Source organism: Rhineura floridana, chromosome 7 (genome assembly GCF_030035675.1).
Source record: "Rhineura floridana isolate rRhiFlo1 chromosome 7, rRhiFlo1.hap2, whole genome shotgun sequence".
In the NCBI taxonomy this organism is placed as follows: domain Eukaryota; kingdom Metazoa; phylum Chordata; class Lepidosauria; order Squamata; family Rhineuridae; genus Rhineura; species Rhineura floridana.
The window spans coordinates 33152727-33170351 of record NC_084486.1 but is presented as its reverse complement, the minus strand read 5'-3'; the positions used below and the strand labels follow the sequence as shown (position 1 = coordinate 33170351).

The 17625-nt window shown below is 39.8% G+C and overlaps 1 protein-coding gene across 6 annotated transcripts in view; it reads left to right on the top strand.

The window, feature by feature from the left end:
• The window catches only part of CTNNA3 (catenin alpha 3), a 1138512-nt gene that overhangs the window by 631494 nt on the left and 489393 nt on the right, over positions 1 to 17625 (top strand). Inside the window, exon 1 of one of the 6 annotated variants that reach the window (XM_061635148.1) lies at positions 10946 to 11026. The exons of the other annotated variants lie outside the window; for them this stretch is intronic. The gene's annotated coding sequence lies outside the window, so the exon portion shown is untranslated. Of the gene's footprint in view, positions 1 to 10945; positions 11027 to 17625 lie in introns of those variants that run through there. 6 annotated transcript variants of the gene reach the window in all.

The following is a 17625-nucleotide window of genomic DNA, read 5'->3' as shown; positions in this document are numbered from 1 at the left end:
ACCCATTCTAATTTAGTTTATTATTGATCTCTGGAGTACTATGGTACGAGATAAGAAGGGAAGAATTTGTCAAAGGATCTGTAGTTACCTGACAACCATGCTGATTATTTTCCAGAGCTAATGTTGAAATTATTGTTTTTGTATTATTATTACATTTATTGCCTGCCCTTCACTAGTAGGTTCCAGGGCCAGTTTCAGAAATTTAAAATATAGTATTAAAAACAGTTAAACCACATAGCATTCACAAGAATAGGGTGGGTCTTGAAAACATAATTTCAAGTGCGAAAGGCTGGATATTGAGGTGTGTCTTTAGCATTCACCAAAAGCTGTACAAAGAAGGTGCCAAGCACACCTCTGTAGGAGGAAATTCCACAACTTAGGGGCTGCCATGGAGAAAGCTGTTGCCTGGGCTGCCATCTTCTGAACTTCTGAGGGTGGCAGAACTACCAAGAAGGCCCCTTCTGCTGATCTTAACACCCAAGAGAATCTGCAGGGAAGAAGACAGTCTCTAAGATATTTATTCTGCCCCCCTGCCACCACGTTTCCATTGATTTCCTACCTCTGGTCATAATTAAGTGATAGGATCGGTGAGGGATAAAAATGGAGGAGGGCACCTCTATCATTTCTTCTACATTTGATTATATCAGAGGAAGAAGCAGTTGGAACAGGAGGACTTACCCTTTCTAGTTGCCCCACTTCCTGTCTTCCTGTCCCACTTCCTGTCCAGCAGCATTCAATAAAACCTAGTGTGCCATTTTTACCAGAAAGGTAAATGTTCACAGGAACAGTCCTTTGGCTGCTGGATGTTTATTTTGTATCTTTATAAAGCCAATATGATTACTATCACACTCCCTCTCCACAGTTCACATTTTCATTTATACTCCTGTTCTTTCATGCACTATATATATATATCCTTGCCATTACACAACCACTGATGAGTATTTGTATTTTGAAGGACATTTGATCCCATGCATTTTATTTCTCCTTTGCATATGTAGTAATTATAACATCTCTCTCCTATTCACTCCATCTCAGTGCTTACCATGTGAAAAGGCTGAAGAATTTTGAATATGAATTTTTGAATTTATTATGAGATAATTATATGTGTTGAATACAATAAGCATAGAATTGGAGCTTATGAAGGATGCAAAGGTTCTGCTTTGCACACAGATTGCTCCAGCAGGAAGTCTGTGATGGAAATGGGAAGAGGTACTTAAAATATCAATGGTAGTTCTCACATGGCTTCCATTTTTGAGTTCCACTTAGATACAAACAGTTGCAGTCAGTTGAATTTGCTTTGAGTGTAAAGTGTTAATTGAACTAAGCCAAACTGTAGCATTGACCTAAATGGTACAGTAATTTAAGGAACATGCATGGTTCATATAGGTTGATGACCTTCCTAATACAGCTAAAGGACTGAAACCTCTGATGAACATATGCAGATGTTTGGAACTCAAGAGTCACGCTATTTCTTTCCTTCAAAATAATTTTTGAGAAGCAGATTGAAATAATGAAAAGAGCCAGTTATTTCCTATATGTATTTTATGGGTTGTTGGTGAGGAGATCATTATTAAACCTTAGAAGAATGAACTTTGTTTAGATTTTTTCCAGCCTTATGCCAAGGGTTCTCAGAGCAGGTTGGTAGCACAGATCACCATCACCGCCACCACGTTTATCCTCACTACAGCCCGGGCCGGGGGGGGGAGAGTTAATAGAAACATTGAGGGTGGTATTCAACCCTAGTTCTATTCAGAATAGACCCATTGAAGTTAATGGACATGACTAACTTAGGTTCATTCATTTCATTGGGTCTACTTTGAGTAGGACTTAGTTGAATACAACTGAGAACCTTTGACAAAAGCTTAATATAGACTTGGAACCTTCAGTTAGACATAAGAAATATTTGCACATTTCCATCTATAGATATGTAAAAGATAAGTCCCAAGGTTTTGTCACAGATTAATATCACACCAGGAAATGGAACCCTGGTTGGGAGAGGTAGGTGAAGGTTCTGCAGATAGTGACTGGCTTATTGGTTCTGTGGGACAAAGTAAATAGGCGACAGCTGAGAGAATGCAAAACCTCACCATAGACCCTGGGGACATATGGGCAAGTTTAGATTACACTCATTTACTTCATCTCATATGATTAAATGGATGCATTTAGTCATTTTGAGAAAAAATAAAGTGATTTCTTGGAGAATGAGAGTTTTTTTAACGTATTTCAAATAGAAAAGATGGCCCTAGTCTATATCTGCATAATTTTTCTTGCTGTTTGAGGCCACTAGGTGGTTGTTCTCATGTGTAATGTAGGAGCTCTAATCTATAGAACTGTAGCAAACAATCTTTGACCTGTTGTTCCAGATGCATCTGCCACTAGTGAGTATAAAAGGGGGAAGTTATCGCTGTGGCTGCTGAGAAGGGAATCAGTGCTAATACCTGGATCTCCAAACGATTGTGTTTTGCCCCACCTTGCTATATAAAGCAGGCACCTTGCCAGAGGCAGCGAGGAAGAAACTACAAAATTTGAGTTGATGCGTACATTCAACAATATACCTACAATGGGTCAATAAATTCAAAAGAGAACAGATATATCTTGAAAACAAAGAGTATACAACCCTTTTCTCAGATAAATTTCTCAAATGCATGTACTTTTAAGCAAACAGTGTAACCTGTGCAGATTATTTTTATTCATGGTGTCAATAGTACTTCTCCCAACATTCTGTTTCACACAGTTTCTTTCTGAGCTATATCCCATTATAAAATTAATTAGATAAAAGCTTCAGTTCTCCATAGATTTCACTCAACCACTTCCGGCTATTCCATTACTAAACTGAGCTCCAAGCTAGATATGCTTACATCCTGATTAATCCATTTAATCACAATCTTGATTACTCAAGAACAGAGATGAACAAGTAAAGCTTTCCTAGTTTCAGGGTGCCTGAGAGAGATGTTTCAATAACAGCTAGAAATGTCAATCAGCCTACAGTTAACAGGCATAGCAGATGGTGCACTGTGTAAACAAAGACATTTAAAAGTTGTATTGACCTATGAAATGTCATATTAACATTATGGTATATCTGTATCCGTCTTGCACACCAATTTACATGATTGAAGATTGGCGATTGTTTTTCTTTTCCTATTAAGAAAGTTATATTAGGAGATCCAGATGATTCAAACATTACAGTAGAGGATCAATATGCCATATCATATTATGCAGATTTGCTATATTTAAATAGGCAAAGTATTTTCAGTTTGACCTTTTTTTTCTGGGACATATTCTGCTTGTTCTGTATGATAGTTGTCCCTGGCAGTGTCTTGCTAAAACCTATGAATTATGTTGCTGGACCAGCCTAAGCTAGCCTCCCCCAACCTGGTGCCCTCCAACTGTTTTTGACTATAGCTTTCACCAGCTAATGGCCAGTGTCAGGGATGATGGGAGTTGTAGTCCAAAACAGCTGGAGGGCATGGCTGGCCTAAGCCTTGGAAGAGCTGAGATGAGTTGTTTGCTTTCAAAGTATCAAATTCAGAGCTTGGAAGTAACTAGTTACAAGTAACAGATTACTTGTAATTCATTACTTTTTTGAGTAACAAGTGGGTAACTTCATTACATTTTGCTGGTAATAGAACAAGTAGTAACTTCATTACTTTTGAGGAGTAATTGTAATGTTTCCAGCATTACTTTTGCGCATTACTTGGGGGGAAGCAGGGGAAGTCTTCTGTTCCTCTGATTTGTGAATAAAAATCATGTGCTTCAAATTGGACTTCTGTGCAGCATTGTTCTTCCTTCATGCTCTATGGGTGCTTAGGAGGCGACGAGGGAGGAGGTGGAGAGTGAGACGGGGTGGAGAAAACAATTGTTTAAAAATTGACAGGAGTGGAAGGAGAAAAGAGCTGGAGGCAATATATAAATACAAAAATATGTGTGTTGGGGTATCATCATTGCTGGGGGTAGGGTGAGGGGATGTGAGATTCTGTTATGCCATTCTGTTAATCTTATGGATAAAAACATTATTCTCCTACCCTCTGTGTGTGTGTGTGCGCTTATTTTTAATGTTGTTTTAGGCTACTTAGATGTGCAGCAGCCAAGGCCAGCACCTTGTAGGCATTTTTTAAAGTAACTAAAATGTAATTGTAGCAATCACTTTTGAGTAAAAGTAAAGTAATCCATTACTTTCAGAGCAATTGTAATTGTAACGGTAATTACTACTTTTGGGGGGGCCATGTAACTGTAACTGTAATTTATTACTTTTTAAAAGTAATCTTCCAAGCTCTGATCAAATTTATATTAAATCCAATTTTGTTTATTTTGATTGAGAGGCAAAAGTATGCTTTAAGTATGTCCAAAGGTTTGAACATACACATTCGAGTTTCAAACTTTTTTTTCTTTGCGCAACAGGGTCTGTTCCATAATATTTGCTTTTGAAAGTCCCCTCCTTGTGGAGTGGGGGGCTACTGTTATGAAAGAACCCTGAAAGCTTCTTTGGATCTATAAGACTAGTTGTTCCAGCCATAATTTACACCTTATCCTGTCCTATGGTCTGAGGGCAGGCTGTCACTGCTTCACCAAATACAACTCTAGGACTGCCCCAAATGGCACATAATAAGTAGTGAATATAAAGACTAAGGATGGGAGAGAAATTCAGTTCTGGACTCCTGCTGGGAGGAAGGGTGGGATATAAATCAAATAAATAAATAAATAAATAAATAAATTCAGTTTGAACTTACCTAGTCTGCACTTTCTGAAACAATATGCAAACTGAAACACAACAATTCCTTTGAAACTTGAACTTCTCCAAATTTTGCAGTGTGGGTTTTCAGCCAATTAAGTGTAGAAAAATGCATATACTAGGGAAAATATGTATACACATATATTAGTGAAAATAACTTTAAAAAGTATTATATTAGGGGAAATTGCTTTGCAAAAATTTGTATATTAAGTGAAATTCACACTAAAATGCTGATGAATTCTCATGAGGAATTTTTTTTTAAATCACAGACTGATGTGGAAATGTGGGGGATTGAATTTATGATTGGAAAATGGAGAAACTGAGATAAACTGAAATTTATAGATTCACTCATCCCTAGTAAAGACTTGTGGAAATGCAGGAGAGAGAACCAAAGTGGGTATGGGAAATGGATCTAGTTATCATGTAAGACAACTGCGAGAAAGAAAAGATACTAGCTTATGAATCTCATCTTTGAATAAACTAAATTAAATGAATACTGATACGTTTTTGTCATCAAGGAGGGAACAGCCATGTCAAAATGGTAAGGTGAAGTGATAGTTTGCCATGATGGTGAAGCCTCTTTATTTCTAATGTGGACAAGAAAATCCTCCCAGATCTCCCCAAAATGCCTGAGGACCAAAAACATCTCATGATACCACATGAAGCACATTTGATTCTTTATACATTTGCTGAACTGGGCACTTACTGAGCTATTGGTGCTGCTTCAGTAGATCATAGAAAGAAAATGAAAAGAAAAGCTGAAGCAGCAACTCTGTGGATGCATATTAGTAAAGTAGCAAACATTGTGCACTATCACAATAACTAAAACAATTTTTCCTCTTGGGAATAGAAGAAATGATATATTAAAAATCAAATGATGCAGGAGGAACACATGGAGAGTCAATTCGCTACTTGGGGTTCTCTCTCTAAGGGAATCCTATAGATGCAAGAGTAGGCTCTTCCCTAGTTAAGATCAAGGAGGAAGAGAGGCAGGAATTTCACTTTCACTTTGAGGAGGATAATATGAATTAGTAGGATTTCACTAGATCAGGTTTTGGGGAAACTTTGCAAGCCAGTTTGCTTGAAACATTTGAGATGCTGTTGTTGCTCTAGGCTCAGTTGTGTGCACACTTACTGAATACAGTGTGGCTTACTTCCAAGTAAACATACATAGAACTGCACTGTTTAAAAAGGTTGGGTCTGAATGAAACATTAAAACAAGGTGGAGCCATGCTTGCTACTTTACAGTAGGATGAATTTGTCTGTTTTGAGGCCATATCACTTCTGCGTTTTGTTTTACCCATATTCCCATTCTATTTCTGCATTAATCTGTGATATATGCTGTCAAAATATATATTTAAATGCATATATTTAAATGGTTAAGAACTGCATTGCAGCATTCAGAGAAATGCAAAATTTTCTGGACAGCTAAATTCCAATCCCAGATGTGCAAATGAAGTCATTTTTGATAGGAATTTGCAAAGATAAAATTTCTCAGTCTTGCCTACCTGACAGTATATATAAATTAAAAGCATCCACAGCTTCTGTAGTTTCCATAATTTCACTGATTTTAAGATGTTTTAACCTCTGGGGCTACAAGGTTCAGAATAGTAGCTCCATGTGACAAGTTCCTATTGTAAAACTTTTTCACGTATATACAGTCCTGTGCTTGAATATTGAACCCTGTATTATGAAAAAATGGAAATGGACTGCCTTCAAGTCGATCCCGACTTATGGAGACCCTACGAATAGGGTTTTCGTGGTATTATTCAGAGGTGGCTTACCATTGTCTTCCTCTGAGGCTGAGGCAGTGACTGGCCCAAGGTCACCCAGTGAGCTTCATGGCTGTGTGAGGATTCGAACCCTAGTCTCCCAGGTCATAGTCCAACACTCTAACCACTATAGTGCATTGTTTATAATGCTTATAAATGTTTTTAATATGTCCCCTTACAATCCTTTTTTACCTTTCCAAGAACAGTAATTTTACAATGAGGAGTGAGGAGCCCTTGTAAAAATGTTTTATCATCCTTTTAAACTGAAATAAGATCAAATAATGAATTCTAGGGGCATGGAAGCATGTTTTATATCATTTCAATGTTGTTTTTTATTTTATGTAATCTATACCAGACGGATAGTTCAAAAAAAATCTTAGGAGCTGGTGCTGTCTGATTCTATGCAATGTTTCCACGGTAACTGGAAGAAGCAGATAACCTTTGTCCCTGATGTCTCCAACTATACACAGGAAAGGCAAGAAAAGCCAATAAAATGAAAAGAGAAATTGCCAACTCTTGATGTAGGAGCTGCAACACTACATTTTATGGGAAGGCTGGAATATGAATGGGAAAATTAATTTATGCTCTGTGATAGTCAATAGATGAGTTACATGTTACATAGATAAATATTTGCAATGGATCTGCTCTGCAATGAAGACTGGCTAGATATTTTTCAGCTGCTGCTGTCTTATTCTGAGAGCTGCATGCTGCATTACAAATGTCCCAGCTCCCAGTGAGGACCCTGGTCCAGTGACATTAGCAAAGCCAGATAATATCCGTATTGCTGTTCATGAATTTTGGGATGGCTCTGTAACCATTGCTTTTAAGGGCTTCATTTTATTATTATTATTATTATTATTATTATTAGAATACATCCGTTTTTAATAACGAAAAAACTACACCTTTATTCCTCTTTATTATTAAAGATTTCTAGTAGTCCCATTGTGCAGATCACACAAGCTTTATCTGTGTTATATTGAAAGGGAGTGTGTAGTCTTCATGTCAGATCCAGATGTTTCTGTCAGTATGTGAATCAGATATCTGCTTATCTCAAGTTAAATATATGGTAAAGCAATAGCAGAAAGTTTAATATTAGGAAATCTGCTTAGCCTACTGTGTGCAAGTCAGATTGGAGTGTGAGAAGCAAGAGCGCTATGCTATGCCAGCTAGGCCAGGCCCGTGCTTCTGTAACAGTGTGTGTACAGTAGTACACAGCAGAAATAAAAAATAAGGTGGCTCTGGCTATGTTCAGCAGTTTCATAAATTAATGTTTCTGGATTAAATTCCTCAGAACAATTTCAGAAAATAACCATTGTTTTAGCTCTGTGTCTCATGTATGAGAAAGAATAGGTGCACAACTGACCCTTAGAGAATCTCCTGATCTTTTCAAAATGAAAGTTCCATGAAAACCATGCCAGTTTCTCCCAGCAATATAACTATATTATAGTACTGCTGGATATTCAGGCATAATTGTGATCAGCATGGTATAACACCCTATAAAAGCCAAGAATTCCATATTTGTAGCATTCACAAAATAGCAACATTTCTAGTTCTGATAGATTAGTTCAAAATTTTGTTTCTTGGGGCATGCACAGGAAAAAAACCTATTTTGTTTTTCATTTTAGGTCTTCTTAAAATTGTTGGCTTTTTCCCTCAGTGTTTTTTTTAACAATAAAAAACAATGATATATTTTGCTTGATGTGCTTCTATATTTGCAAAAGATCATTCAGTACAGAGGGGAGAAATGTACTGATACTGGTTGAAGTGATATGGCCTGTCTCTACAGCTGTTTAATTTCGCTAGGGACAAGTGGCACTTCCAATAATTGTATATGAAAAGCAATCTCTCACTTCAGCGTAATAGCCAATCTCCACTTTCCCGTGAGGCCATCTCCGGCTGAATTCCCTTTTTAATGGACAGAAAGAGCACTTTTAACATTTCAAAAAAAGTGAAATAAAAGATTTGCCTCTGGCAAATGATTAATACTAATGTGCAAAATGTGTTGTTTTCTTTTTCTCTCTCCTGCCCCTTTCCCATTTTTCTTTCTGTTTCCCTGTGCTGTGGATACATTGGTCTTCATGAAATCCTTATGAAATACAGTTGAGAGAGCTAATGGTGTGTGAACTCAGGCCTCTTTCAAATGTGATGCTGGTTGTGTGGTAATTGCACAAAGGATTACACATGGGTAGAGCTTCATACAGCCACTGTTGACATTTGGGAACGTATTTGTAGTTTGGGGATGTGTGAAATCCCCATATCCCAGATCAGTGTCCTGTCCTGACTTGACCAGGAGCAACTGGAGTAGCATGGCACTGCTGAGAGCGGGTCTCTTGATAATGCTGTCACTGCCACTTACCAGGTGAGTGCAAGGGTGTGGCAGGGTGCTGGCAAAGTCAGGGTGGCAGGGATGCACAATGGAAGCAAACTGGCACTCCCACTGGTGTGCCCACACCACTCTAACCTTGCTACTGCCCTGCCTCACCTGTGCTCTATCTGGCAAGTGGCAGCGACACTGCTGTCAGAAGATCAGCTCTGCAGGGCTGCCCTGCCCCACTAGTCACTCATGACTTTGGCTAGAAGCCCACAGGGCAACAAGGCAGCGCTATTCAAAGTTCCATGTGAGCAAATTGCTCCAACAAGGTCTGGGGCTTGAGTGATGTCTTTTATACCTCTCACCCTTCTCAGGTTCCACCCTTCATTTATCAATGGGATGAATTGCTTTTGATTTGCATCCAAAATTGGGAAGGGGAATGATGCTGCGTAGCTATCAAGGCAGCATTTCATGTAAAATTCACCCAAAGGTTTAACATCTAAGGGTGGAATATGCCCTTCTCTTGCCTTTGTAGAACAGTTTTCTTTTTCTTATAGTGGAATTGTGGGGGGAAAATACTTTTGAAGACCCCCCAGGGGCCAGATAGATTGTTTTGTGGTGACATTCAGTCCATGAATGACCAGTCATCTTTCACTGACTTAACCCACATCTAAGGTGTTATGATGTACTTCAAAATAGCATACACAGTTGATTAGAATTATATCAGTTCATAAATGGATCTTGTAAATATAATTTGGAACTCATAATAAATGGAACTAATCAATATACTTAAACAAACAAAGTTATACTTTTTAAAAGGTAGTCTCCCAAAAGGTGTTGCAATCATCATAGCATCAGGTTATTATTTCAATGAAAAGTATCCAGTCAACTAAATAATCCAAAGCTCTTTGGGTAATAAGAATATGTTCAGCTACATATTCCCCAGCGTAATTTCAGAGATTACAGCTTCTCTGTTATAATGAATATGTGTAATTTGACATCAAAACCTAATGGTCATGAAAAATTGTTCCCTTTCCTTTCTTCTTTTTTTAACTGATTGAGCATCTCTATTTAAGTTTCAGAATTTCTTCACACAGGTCATTGGCCTGCATAGTTATTAAATATAATGATAGTGCAAACCGGTGCATATTTACTCAGTAGTAAGCCCTATTAAGCTCAATGGGATTTACTCCTACATAAGTGTGTACAGGACTGTAGCCCTTATGTCACCTACACTAGTTATCATGAAACTAATGGAATTATTGTGCTGTAAGTGATTTGAGGATCATGTCCTTGTTTTTGAAATACATACTTGAACTGCAGGGGAGTTTTTATGACTAGTATAATGGAGAAAACTTTAAAATGTAATAATTTGGATCTATTTCATCTGGAGGCTAGTTAATTGGTTTATTTTTTTTACTATAATTGTAACTGCCTTTCTGCCAAAGTTTTTTTTTTAAAGAGGACTACAAATTTTAAAATAATGACATACAATCTGATACAAAAAGGAAAAGGGGATAGGAAGAAGAAAATGATCACATTCTGAGCTATACATGGATATAAAAGTTTCTGCTGGCCAGTCTCTCATGAAGTCAAATCTTCTGGCAGACAGGATTTGTCTGTGCTTCTGTTGGACAGTATCCAAATTATATTGCTCCAAGTGTGCTGAGTACTGTGAATGAGTCTATCACTATGGTGTTTGAGGAATGTGTTGTCTGATTAGACTCTGAGTTGACAGAAGGGTGTTAATATTCCTTTAATGGCAGTGGGTAGTTTCATGAATGGACAATTCAGGGACAGCAGACGAGGCCAGTAATTGGGAAACAACTATTGGAAAGAGCAGGGAGAGGAGGTGTCTGCTCTAGGTGTTTAGTGTGGGATTCCAACACTTTGTTCACTCAGTTTTTATGGGTCATCCATACAACATTTGTCATAGAACCAGTGTCATCTTGCTTTTTCTGCCTTTTCTCAGACCTGGTGGTCTCAATGAGGGGTTAGAATTTCTTCCTCTCCTGTGAATTTTAACAAATATCGATGATCCCTCGCACATTCTTTTTTCTCAGTTGCTTGTAATTCCCCTATGTTTAATTGGTTACACCAGAATTAAGAGACTTAGGGATGTATATACATGAGCACACTCATGTGAATCCTTATTTGTGGTTGTCTATCATTTCAAGCAATTTTGCTAGAAAAGAATATTGCAGACCAGTCCATGTAAGTGAATATTTTTGTACATATTAGTTATGTAGAATATGATTTCATGCTGTAATGCACTTTGTGTTATATGTGTAATAATGTTGTGTGTCCTTGCAATTTTATTTACAGCCCCTGACAAAGGCCAGACAACATAGTGGCCAAAGCGCACTGGTTTTTTTTTGAACATAAATACCACATTTTCCAGCATCTTGGGGTTTCCCCTTTTTTGTTCTTGGCTTTTTGGATACTTCACCCATCCTCCATGATTTTGCAAAGTTAATAGACAGTGGTTCCAAGAGTTCTTCAGCCAGTTCCTTCAGTACTCTAGGATGCAGTTCATCAGGCCCTGGAGATTTGAACTCATTCAAAATGATTAAGTATTCCTTGACCATATGTCTATCAATCTCAAGATGCAATCCTGCCCCATTAACTTCATGTTTCCCAGGAGGGTAATAGGCTCTCTTTTTGGAGAAGTCTAAGCCAAAGTAGGAATTGAGCATTTCTGCATTTTGTTTGTCGTCTGTTATCATTTTGCCATCCTCTTTAAGTAGCTGTACCACCATTTCTTTTCTCTGTCTTTTACTGTGGATGTACCTGAAGAAAGCTTTTATGTTGCTTTTGGCATCTCTCGCTAACCTCAGCTCATTCTCAGCTTCAGCCTTCCTGACACCATCCCTATAATTCTGTGCTACCTCTCTGTACTCTTCCTTTGTGGCCTGGCCTTCCTTCCACTTCCTGTATGTGTCCTTTTTGGTTTTCAGGACATATCTAAGCTTTCTGTGAAGCCGCATTGGCTTCTTTGGCTGTCTTCCCCCTTTTTTCCTTGTTGGAATTGTTTGCCATTGTGCCTTTAGAATTTCCTCTTTTAGAAACTCCCACTCATCTTGGACTCCTTTTTTCATCAGCGTCGCATGCCATAGAACCTTACTTGCCATTGTTCTGCGTTTATTAAAATCGGCTTTCCTGAAGTCCAGGGTACGCCTATAGGTACTCTCAGCTTTTGGTTCCTTTAAAATCAAGAACTCAAGTATAGCATGGTCACTTTCTCCCACAGTTCCCATAACTGCCACTTCGTCCACCAAGTCATCTCTGTTGGTTAGAACCAAGTCAGAGATAGCTGATCCCCTAGTTGCTTCCTCCACTTTCTGAATGAGAAAATTATCTCCAACACAAGTCAGGAATTCTTGGAGGGGTTGTGTTTGTCTCCCAACAGATATCAGGGTAATTGAAGTCTCCCATTACTACTACGTCATGCCTCCTTGACACATTGGCCATTTGCTTTGCAAAAGTTTCATCATCTTCTCCTTGTTTGGGTGGTTGGTAGTAGACTCCAACTACCATGTTCCTTTTATTCCTTGTTCCATTAATTTTAATCCAGATACTCTTGGTGCAACTACCAAGCTCATCCTCTTGTATTTCTGTGCAGGGATATATATTTTTAACATATAGTGTGACTCCACCTCCCTCTCTATTCCTTCTGTTCTTTTTGAACAAGTTATGTCCTTCAATCGCTGTATTCCAGTCATGGGAGTTATCCCACCAAGTTTCAGTTATACCTATCAAGTTGTATCTACTCTCCTGTATTAAGAGTTCAAGTTTGTCCTGTTTGTTTTCCATACTCTGGGCATTAGTATACAGACATTGAAGACCATGTGATTTATGGCCTGGCTTCCTTCCAACATTTTTATGAAGACTATGAAGTTCCTCTTACTGTGCACAAGACTTTGTTAGTTGTTACCACCAAGTTTATGTCTCCCTCCCCCTTAGGATTCAGTTTAAAGCCCTCCTGATGAATTTCTCCATGCTGTGGCCAAACATATTCTTCCCCGTATTTGTGAGATGCAACCCATCACTTGCAGTCTATCTTCCAGGAAGTGTAGCCTGTGGTCCCAAAATCCTATTGCCTGTTGTTGCATGGGGTCTCCTGTAATTCTTCCTCTGTAGACTATCCTCTACTGTCATCCTCAAGTGCTTGGAAGCGGTTCCATACTTCCACCGGTGAAGGTTGTCTTCTAGCTCTTCTGTTCCTCTCACCCTTTTCCATGGAGTTTCCTCCACTTGGCTGTTGCTCTCCACAGCAATGTCCTCTTCTGCTTCAACATTCTGTTGTTCTTCCACCTCCTGTACTTCTCTTTGTTGTTTTGGTCCAGCATTCTATCTAAAAACTCTTATACTCTTCAGTGTGCCCACCCTCCATTCCAGACCCATCACTTTTTCTTCCAACATCACCACCGGCTTGCACTTGTTGTACATATATACCATGTTGTTCTCAAGCAAGAAAACAAATGTTGCATACACCTTGTAGGTCCCCACTACTGGAGTGTCCTTCCCATCCATAGTCTCTACTGCCTTTTGTTTCTTTCTTTCTACTTATATTGGAATGGCCTGTGCTTTGTCCTGTCCCCCTTCAGGGTAAATAGGAGAGTCCTATTTGCATGTGGTACGCGTACAAGGGGAAAATATTTTTAGGGACCTGCCCCACCAAACTCCTCTGCCAAACTCATTCTTTTCTGCTACTATTGTGTCTGTGGGGAGCTCTCCAGCGGAGCTGTTTCGAGTGGTCAGAGGTCTTTTGCATCTTGACCCCTGTAGGGTAACATAGACCATTCAACAGACCGCTGCCAAGAATTTCCACGGCACTTTGCAGATAAAATCACTCAGATTCGTTCCGACTTGGATGCTATAGTTGATACAGTCTCAGTGGATGTAACCTCGGCTCCTACTTGTCCAGTAATAATGGATTCTTTTCAATTTGTACAGCCCGAGGATGTGTACAGGATCATTGGAGAGGTGAGAGCCACCACATGTCTTCTAGACCTCTGCCCTTCCTGGCTCATTAAAAGCGCCAGAGAGGGACTGGCTGAGTGGGTGAAGGGAGTGGTCAATGTCTCCTTACAACAAGGCAGAGTTCCAGTGTGCCTAAAGGAGGCAGTTGTAAGGCCTTTGTTGAAAAAGCCCTCCCTGGATCCCTCCATAATGGATAATTATCGGCCAGTGTCCAATATTCCATTTTGGGACAAGGTAATAGAGCGTGTGGTGGTCTCCCAGCTCCAGGGATTCCTGGATGAAACGGAGTATCTAGATCCATTTCAATCTGGTTTCAGGCCTGGTTATGGGACAGAGACGGCTTTGGTCACCTTGGTGGACGACCTACGCAGAGAACTGGACAGGGGGAGTGTGTCCCTGTTGGTTCTGCTGGACCTCTCAGCGGCTTTCAATACCATCGATCATGGTATCCTTCTGGGCCACCTTACTGGGATGGGACTTGAGGGCACTGTTTTGCAGTGGCTCCGTTCCTTCCTGGAGGGACAAACCCAGAAAGTGGTGCTGGGGGATTCCTGTTCGACTCCTTGGCTGTTGGCCTGTGGGGTCCCTAAGGGCTCAGTTTTGTCCCCCATGCTATTTAACATCTACATGAAACCGCTGGGAGAGGTTGTCCGGGGGTTTGGGGTTTGGTGCCATCAGTATGCTGATGACACCCAACTCTACTTCTCCTTTCCACCTAACTCCAAGGAAGCTGTCTTGGTTTTAAACTGGTGTCTGACATCAGTGGTGGACTGGATGAGGGCGAACAAATTGAAGCTTAATCCAGACAAGACAGAGGTGCTCCTGGTCAATCGAAAGGCAAATTGGGGAATAGGGATTCAGCCTGTGCTGGATGGGGCTACACTCCCCCTGAAGACGCAGATTCGCAGTTTGGGTGTGCTCCTGGACTTAGCTTTAAATTTGGAGGCCCAGGTTTCTGCAGAGGCCAGGAGTGCTTTCGCACAATTAAGATTAGTGCGCCAACTGTGCCTGTTCCTTGAGCCGTCTGATCTGGCCACAGTGACACATGCCTTAGTTACATCCCGTTTAGATTACTGTAACATGCTCTACGTGGGGCTGCCTCTGAAGACTGTTTGGAAACTTCAGTTGGTGCAATGTGCTGCAGCCAGAATGTTACAGGGACCATACGACTCCCCTGTTGCAAAAGCTCCACTGATTGCCACTCTGTTTCCGGACACAATTCAAAGTGCTGGTGATGACCTATAAAGCCCTATACAGCTTAGGTCCAGGCTATCTGTCAGACCATATCTCCCTATATGAGCCTGCCCGGGCCCTGAGATCCTCAGGAGAGGCCCTTCTCTCAATACCCACGTCCTCACAAGCACAACTGGTGGGGACGTGAGATAGGGCTTTTTCGGTGGCTCCCCCGAGGCTTTGGAATTCCCTTCCTAGGGAGGCACGAATGGCCCCCTCCTTGCAGTCCTTCCGTCGGCAAGCAAAGACTTTTTTATTCCAACAAGCCTTTGGAATTATTTTAACTGTATGTATGAATGGTTTTAATACTGTAAATAGTTTACTTCTATTTTAATCTAGACTTGTATGTTTTTAATTATATGTGTTCTTTTATCTGGAAGCCGCTGTGAGTTCCAGTTTTGGAAAAAGGGTGGGGTAAAAATAATGATAATAAATAAATAAATAAACAAACTCCTCTTCGCTTGCTCTATTCGCTCACTGTCTGAGAGCTGGCTTGCTTGTATCTCCTCTGGACCAGCTGAGACAGCTCCCTCTGCTCTGCTGAGTTAGGAGTCAGGAAACAGAACTCTGAATTTACAGCAGCTGAAAAAAACAGTATCAGAATGAAATACATGAAGTTACAAGTATAATGTGTACTCCTGCAGAGGAAACGATTGACTGTGGGGCACAGTGGCTAGAATGTTAGGTTGGATCTTGTGGGAAACCTTGGCTCCGAATCCCCAATCAGTTATGAAGATGTCTGTACAAGCTGCAGTTGTCTAATCTACCCTATAGGACTGCTGTGATCTCTCAGCCTAATCCACCCTCCAGGATTGTAACGAGGCTAAAGTGCCACTCTTCATTCCTCAGCAGAGTACAGATGTAACAAATAAATACCTGCATTGTCAGCCAGTGAGATTTCTGCTGCCATTCTGCTGTGTTTCTAGGGGAACATCATATGTAATGTACCTCATATGTAATGTAACAGTAAGAACAGTTTTGTTTTACATACACCTTTCTGTAGTGTGGCTCCTACCTGTATTACTCTTGAGAGGCTTTCAGTAGTGAGAGAGCCTACTTATATCCTTCCATATTTTCTTGGCCTTTAGTGCCCTTTTATTGCATTCATTTGCTGCCATATCTATTAATCCATAGAAAGATCCTTGTACTGTCAATGTAGATTAAACATTAAATACTTAGAGATCAAGAAAGCCAAAGTGATGAAGATGAACTGAGAACTATCCAGGCTAGACAAGCACACTTCATGTTTGTGGTTCAGATGTTTGAAAATGAGAGAAGAGTAGAAACAAATTGCTGGATGGACTTTTAACATAGCACTAAAATCCCCAAACCTGTTGTGAGGTACTTTGTGGAGTACTGGAGAACATGGAAACCTGGGGTCAAATTCCCACTCAGCTAGGAAGTTCACTGGGTGATCTTGGGCCAGTCATAATCTCTTAGCCTGATCTACCACACATGATTGTTGTGAGGATAGCATGAGGGAGGAGGACAGGAACCATTAGCCAGTCTAAGGTCCCTGGAGGAATGATGTGATATGAATAGGAGTTATGTTGTTTTTCATTGGGATGTGTCTGATTCAAGTTACAAGCAATCATTTTTACAAGTGGTGGTAAAACCTGTCTTACAGAAAGCTTGTTCAAAGTAAACTAGTACACTTATATTAGATATACCATCACTGCAAGGGCATGTTCATGATTCAGAATGGTCTTTGATAACTTGGAGACTTGGTTTACAAACAGCAAAGTGAAATTAAGGAAAGAGAAGTGCAAATTGTAAAAGATTATTTTTTTTTGGCAGAACTCCAAATGATAGGCAGTAGTACAGTTTAGGGCAAAACATATATATTTAGGCTTATGCAAGGAAGCAGCTCTGCACAGATATTATTTATCTATTGAAGTTATTTATAGCATAGAATTTGAGTTTGTGAGGTACAAATTTTGGTTGCCCTGGAACTAAGAAAGGCAATGGGATTAAATAATATGGATGTGGTTTTCATGTTAGTTAATACAATCACTAAATGTATTTCATTTTACTGCATTAACTAAAACTAAAAAGAAACAAATTAAATTTAATTTTAGTATTGCTTTACAGCTGCCTCTTATGAGGCTTGGATGCAAATTTAAGCCACAATGGAGCAGAAGAAGGAAGGGGTGAGCAGAGCAAGAATCATGATGATTGGCATCACTGCTGGTCAATAGACAGTGCAAACACATCAGGCACTATGAAACACAAAGAGAAGCCAGCCATACAGCTGTGTTCACTGGTGTCCTGGCAATACCTAATGAGAACCACTGAGGGATGCACTGTGAAAGCCATGATTACAGAGGGCCAAGGTACCATCTGCTACTAATTCTGGGGTTGCTTCCAGAACACTATTTTTAGGTGTGATTCAATGACATACCAGCCAATTCAGGTTACACAATTATAGTTGATTTGGAGGTGTGGCGCAGCAAGCCTGCTTTACCAAAAGATCAGACTTTTTTGCAATCAGGAAAGTAATGGATAAATGCAGTGGAAAGTGTGGGATAACACTTTTTTGACCCAACATAATCTAATCTCCCTGCAAACAAATCAATATTGAACATATTGAATGTTCA